Source organism: Cebus imitator, unplaced genomic scaffold (genome assembly GCF_001604975.1).
Source record: "Cebus imitator isolate Cc_AM_T3 unplaced genomic scaffold, Cebus_imitator-1.0 Scaffold60, whole genome shotgun sequence".
In the NCBI taxonomy this organism is placed as follows: domain Eukaryota; kingdom Metazoa; phylum Chordata; class Mammalia; order Primates; family Cebidae; genus Cebus; species Cebus imitator.
Window position 1 is genome coordinate 474320 of NW_016107375.1, and position 7265 is coordinate 481584.

The window sequence follows — 7265 nt, forward strand, 5'->3', positions numbered from 1 at the left end:
ATGATATCTCATTGTACTTTTTTTTTTAAGACAGGGTCTTGCTTTCAACTTGATGTAAACCCATTTGTCCATTTTTGCTTTGGTTGCCTGTGCTTTGGTTACCCAGGCTGGAGTGCAGTAGCATGATCGTAGCTCTCTTTAACCGCAAACTCGTGGTCTCAAGCAATTCTGCAACCTGTTCAAGAAGCTGAGGTGAAATGCACGTGTGCACCACCATACCTGGCTTTTTCATTTTTTTAAGAAGAGATGAGGTCTCACTGTATTGCCCAGACTGTTCTCAAACCCCTGGAATCAAGGGATCCTACTACTTTGACTTGACCTCCCTAAGTGCTGGGATTGTAGTTGTCAGCCACCACACCTGATATTTCATTGTAGTTTTGATTTTCATTTATTCGATGATCAGTATGTTGAGCACCTTTTTATATACCTGTTTGTCATTTGTATGTCTTCTTTGGAGAAATGTCTATTCAAATTTTTTGTCCATTTATTAATTGGATTATTAATCTTTTCCTATAAAGTTATTTGAGCTCCTTATATGTTCTGGCTATTGATCCCTTCTCAGATTGGCAGTTTGCAAATATCTTCTCCAATTGTGTGGGTTGTTTCTTCACTTTGTTAATTGTTGTGACTGCTGTGCAGAAGCTTTCAACTTGATGTAAACCCATTTGTCCATTTTTGCTTTGGTTGCCTGTGCTTTTGGGATATTACTCAAAAAATCTTTGCCTAGTTCAATGTCCTGGAGAGTTTCCCCAATATTTTCTTTTAGTAATTCAAAGTTTGAAGTCTTAAAGTCTTTAATTCACTTGGTTGTGATTTTTGTATATGGTGAAAGATATGGGTCTCATTTTATTCTTCTTAAATTCTGTGTTCCCAGCACCATTTGTTAAAGAGACTGTCTTTTCCTCCAATGTATGTTTTTAGTACCTTTGTCAAAAATGACTTCACTGTAAACATATGGATTTGTTTCTTTCTGAGTTCTCTCTTCTGTTCCATTGGTCTATGTTTGTTTTTATGCTGTTTTGGTTACTATGGCTGGTAGTATAATTTGAAGTCAAGTAATGTGATTTCCCCAGTTTTGTTCTTTCCACTGAGCATAGTTTTGGTTATTCTGGTAGTCCCATATAAATTTTAGGATTGATTTGTCTATTTCTGTGAAGAACGTCATTGGTATTTTGATAGGGATTGCACTGAATCTGTAGATTGCTTTGAGTAGTATGGACATTTTAACAATATTGATTCTTCCAGTCCAAGAACATAGAATATCTTTCCTTTTTTTTATATCTTCTTCAAAATTGTGTCAATGTTTTATAGTTTTCATTGCTGAGATCTTTCACTTCTTTTAAGTTTAGTCCTAGGAATTTAATTTTATTTGTGGCTATTACAAATGGCGTTGATATTTGTATTTCTTTTTCAGATTGTTCACTGTCGGTACATAGAACTGCTACTGAGTTTTGTGTGTTGATCTTGTACCCTGCAACTTGACTGAATTTGTTTATGAGTTCTAAGAGTTTTTTGGTGGAGTCTTTAGGTTTTGCCAAAAAAAAAAAGATAATTTTACTTCTTCCTTTGCAATTTGGATGCCCTTTATTTCTTTCTCTTGCCTGATTGCTCTAGCTAGGGTTTCCAGTATTATTTTAAATAAGAGTGGTGGAAGTGGATATCCTTGTCATGTTCCAGATCTTAGAGAAAAGGCATTCAGTTTTTCCCCATTCAGCATGATACTAGCTGTGGTTCGGTCATATACGGCTTTTATTATCTTGAGGTATGCTGCTTTTATGCCCAGTTTTTTGAGGGTTTTTATCATGAAGGGATGTTAAATTTTATCAAATTTCTTTCAGCATCAATTGAGATGGTCATATGATTTTTATCCCTCATTCTGTTGACGTAATACATGGCATTGACTGATTTGAATATGTTGAACTGTCCTTGCATGCCAGAAATAAATCCCACTTGCTCATGATGAATGATCTTTTTAATGCGTTGTTGAATTAAGTTTGTTGGTTTTTTGTTGAGCATTTTTGCATCAGTGTTCATCCAGGATACTGGCCTGTAGTTCTCTTTTTTTCATGTGTCTTTCTCTGGTTTTGGCATCAGGCTAATACTGGCCTTATAGAATGAGTTTGGATGTACTCCCTCCTCCTCTATTTTTCAGAATAGTTTGGATACAATTGCTATACCTCTTTAAATGTTTGGTAAAATTCAGCAGTAAAGCCATTGAGTCCTGGGCTTTTCTTTATTGGGGTACTTTTTATTACAGCTTCAATCTCATTACTTGTTATTAGTCTGTTCAAGTTTTGGTTCTTCATTATTCAATCTTGGTAGGTTGTATGTGTCTAGGGATTTGTCCATTTATCCTAGGTTTTCCAATTTATTGGCATGTAGTTACTCATAGTAGCCTCTAATAATCCTTTGAATTTCTGTGGTTATCAGTGGAATTGCCCCTTTTTCTATCTCTGATTATATTTATTTGGGTCTTCTTTTTTCCTTAGTCTCACTAAAGTTTTGTCAATTTTGTTTCTTTGGAAAAAAACAACTTTTGGTTTCATTGATCTTTTATATTGTTTTCTTCATTTCAATTTCATTTATTTCTCCTCTGATCTTTATTTTTTTAATTCTTCTACTAATTTTGGGTTTGGCTGGCTCTTTCAGCTTTTTAATGTGCATCAGTACTTTTAGTATTTGAACATTTTCTACTTTTTTAATGTAGAAGTGTATAACTATAAATTTCCCTCTTAGAACTGCTTGTGCTGGATCCTACAGATTTTGGTATGCTGTGTTTCCATTATCATTTGTTTCAATAAATTTTTAGATTTCCCTCTTACTTTCATCATTGGTCCACGGGTCAATCAGGAGCATATTGTTATATTTCCATGTGTTTGTACATGATATGATTTCACTGTGTCCCCACCCAAGTCTCATCTTGAATTGCAGTTCCCATAATCCCCACATGTGTTAGGAGGGACCTAGTGGGAGGTAATTAAATCATGGTGACACTTTTCCCCATGCTGTTCTTGTGATTGAGAATAAGTTCTTAATTAAATCATGGTGACAGTTTTCCCCATGCTGTTCTTGTGATTGAGAATAAGTTCTCACAAGATCTGATGGTTTTATAAAGGGCTTCCCCCTTCACTTGGCTCTCATGCCTCTCCTTCCTGCCACCATGTGGCAAAGGACATGTTTGCTTCCCCTTCCACCATAATTGAAAGTTTTCTGAGGCTTCTCCACCCTTGTAGAACGCTAAGTCAATTAAACCTCTTTTCTTTATAAAACCCCGTCTCTACTAAAAATACAAAAATTAGCCAGCATGTGGCACCTGTAATCCCAGTTACTCAGGAGGCTTAGGCAGGAGACTTGCCTGAACCCGGGAGGCACAGGTTACAGTGAGCCAAGATCGCACCACTGCATTCCAGCCTGGATGACAGAGAAGACTCTGCTCAAAAAAAAAAAGGAAAGAAACCAAAAAGAAATCACTAGCAAGTAATGCACAAAATTGTTTTTAAAAAGGCCTCAAGTGTCCCAGCAACTCATTCCCAGAAATTTTGCCAAGAGAAATAACATCTGACTACAAAAACACTCATACAAGAATGGGTATCACAGCTTTATCTACAATAGCCCAAAAGTGGAAACAACGCAAGGGTCCAATAACAGGTGAATGGACAAACTCACAGTGGCATATTCACACAATGGAATGCCACTTCAAAAACCACTCACACTGGGAATGACATACAGGAACTGCAACAACATGCTGAGAGAAAGAAATCCTGGCTGGGTGCGGTGGCTCACCCCTACAGTCCCAGCAGTTTGGGAGGCTGAGGTGAGTGGATCACTTGAGTCCAGCCATTCAAGACTAGCCTAGGCAACATGGCAAAACTCTAAAAGAAAATACAAAATAAAAAATTAGCTGGGCATGGTGGCAAGCTCCTGTAGTTTCAGCTACTTAGGAGACTGAGGTGAGAGAATCACTTGAGCCTGGGAGGTCAAGACTGCAGTGAGCCATGATTGCACCACTGCATCCCAGCCTGGGGAACAGAATGAGACTCTACCTCTTTTTTTTTTTTAATTTTTAAAAATATCTGATACAAAAGACGTATACTTTGTATAGGATGTTTGAACTAATTGTAGATAAAAATCGGAACAGTTGTCTATGGGAAAAGTGGGTGAAACAAGATTTTTGAAAAAGCGCAATGGGAATTTGGAGGGTAATGTTCTATATCTTAATAGGGATTTAGATTATTCAGGTACAGATATTTGTCAAAACATCATATAGTAAATTTGTTTTATATATTTCAATTTATATAAATTTTACCTCAAAAAAAAGAACTATAGACCAATATTGAACTCATTAATATTATGTTGCTGAGATATGCAGAGGTGATGGGTACTGATGCCTGCCATTTAATTTGAAATGCATCAGAAAAGAAATTGGTTTGACGGATAGAAAAAGAAGTGAATAGGTGAGATGTGTGATGAAGAAAGTATACTAAAATGTTAACTCTGGGATCTGAGTGGTGAGTATATGGGTGTTCACTATAAAATTTTTCAAACTTTTATGTGTTTTGAAATATTTTAATAAATTTCTTTTGAGCAAATAAGTAAATAAGGTAATAAAATAGTAAATTCATAAAAGCGATGGGCAAAAGCGTTGGGGAAAAGCTAATCGTGGAAAGGAAAGGAAGCCGTCACCTGTGTGTAAATGAAGCAACAGTGGAGGAAAAGAAGACAACAGAAGAATTAGGTGGAGGAAGCCCAAAGAAAATAAGAATCGTGGGTTCAGAATACGTGGACCCCAATCCCAGAAGAGGAAAGATTCGAAGCAAAGAAGAGAAAGAAATCAAAGGGAATTGTGTAAGTCTTAATAAAATTACATCCATATAGAAAAGGCACAATTTAAGAATGCATAAAAATAGTAAGATGCAAAATGTTAAAGTCACTGTTGGTGTGGCCCTGAGAGAGAAGAACGTGGATATGAGTTTAGTGCAAGAAATAAAGCTTAATGCCTAGAGAGCATTTGTATTATACATAAAGGGAGTGGATTTAGGGGTCTTCCCAAGAGTCAATAACAGGCAAAGGGAATGATATAGAAGTAGAATTGTGTTTAATAAACAAAACAAAGATGTTTGAAAGAGAAAATCTCAGTTGCCAGATATATATTTATAATGCTGCAGATGAATGGGAGCCTGGGAATAATAAAATGTGAAGCTGCCTCCCAAAAGTAATTTTTCCTCTGTGCAAGAATATTCCAACTGTGTCTTTTAAAAGGTGTACACATGGAAAGCCATCAAAACTCAACCTATGACAAATAGGTTGGGAAGTTTGGGAAGGTCAACTGAAGAATTAATTGTCAGTGGGCTACTGAACTAGTCAAAATTGAATGCATTCCTTCTCTTTGTTTACTAATAGTAGATAGTAAGTGTTTGGACAACAAGGGGACCTATAAAGCTATATACATAAAACTCTAATTATGAATTTGGAGACTTTTCAAGCTTTGGTGTTCTGATATGTAATATGGAAATAATTCTCACTGTATTTGGTGCATTCTAAGCCCTCAGTAATGATTTCTATTGATTTGTGAGGACATATGAATAAAGATTGTTTACATATAGATGCCTGGAATATACACACCAGAAAGAGATGTAAATTAGTAGAATTTTCTCGATGGTAGGAGGGAAAAATTGGAGACTGTGAAGCATAAGGTATAAGAAAGGTCTTTTTCAACATCCCATAGTAATAACTGAAATTACTTTCTCAATAGATGAGAAATTTAGCATAATTGGGGATGAGATATATCTAATTAGAAAAAAAAAATTTTCATAAGAGAAATAATGGAGGGAGGAAAGTTACAAACATCCTTTTGCATTTAAAGAGCTATGGTTCATGTTACCCATGCACGGTGGCTCATGCCTATAATCCCAGGATTTTGGGAGGCTGAGCAGGCAGATCGCTTGAGGTCAGGAGTCAAGACCAGCCTGGCCAACATGGTGAAACCCCATCTCTACTAAAAATACAAAATTAGCCAGGCGTGGTGGTGTACACCTGAAGTCCCAGCACCTCAGGAGACTGAGGCAGGAGAATCACTTGAACCTGGGAGCAAGACGTTGAAGTGAGCTGAGATTGCACCACTGCACTCCAGCCTAAGTGATGGAGTGAGTCTCTGTTTCAAATAAATGAAGAATCATGATACATGTTAAAATTGACATAATCAAAGAGAAGGATAAAGTCACAATTGGGCTTACCAGTTATAAAATGAGTTATGCTTGTTAATAATTCAAGTAATGCTGAAAATGTATAAGGCAAAAACCCTCAATGAGGTAAATAAAACACAAACTTAACTAAAAATAAATATTTCACCCCCAATTCCCTGGAGAGTGTTTAATTCAGGGAATTAAATAACATATCTGGAGGTAGGGCCCAAACATCAGTAGTTGTTGAATCTCCCCAGGTGATGCCAATGCCAACCAAGTTTAGAGCAGTGGCCCTTCAGGTCTGGTCCACAAACTAGCAGCATCAGTATCATCTGGAAACTTGTGAAAAATGCAAACCCTTGGCTTCCCACCCTAGACCCACTGAATCAAAAACTCTGGGGGTGGGGTCCAGAAATCTGTGCTTCACCAAGATCTCCAGACAATTCAATGCAGCTTAAGGTTGAGAACCTTTAGGTATCCAAGAAGAAAAGCGCCAGAGATGAAGGATGTATTGAACATAGCAACAGGTATAGTTTGGATATTTGTTCCCTCCAAATCTCATGTTGAAATTTGATTTCCCAGCATTGGAGCTGGGGCTCAGTGCCATGCTTCTTGTACAGTTGTATAGCCTGCAGAACCATGAGTCAAATAAACCCCTTTTTTTAACAACTACCTAGCCTCAGGTAGTCCTTCATAGCAATGCAAAAATGGTCTAAGACAGTAACTAAGATTGTATATTTTACAATTTGAGTGTCATGTGTATGATAAACAAACATAATAATAACACAGTTTTGCCTGGTATGGTGGCTCACACCTGTAATCCTAACACGTTAGGAGGCCAAGGCGGGCGGATCATTTTGAGATCCGGAGTTCACAAGACCAGCCTGGCCAACTTGGTGAAACCCTGTCTCTGCTAAAAATGCAAAAATATTAGCTGGGTGTGGTGGTGCATGCCTGAGGCATGTGAATCACTTGAACCTGAGAGGCGGAGGTTGCAGTGAATCAAGATCACACCATTGTACTCCAGCCTAGGCAATAGAGTGAGATTCTGTCTCAAAAAAATAAATAATTGAAAATTTTTTT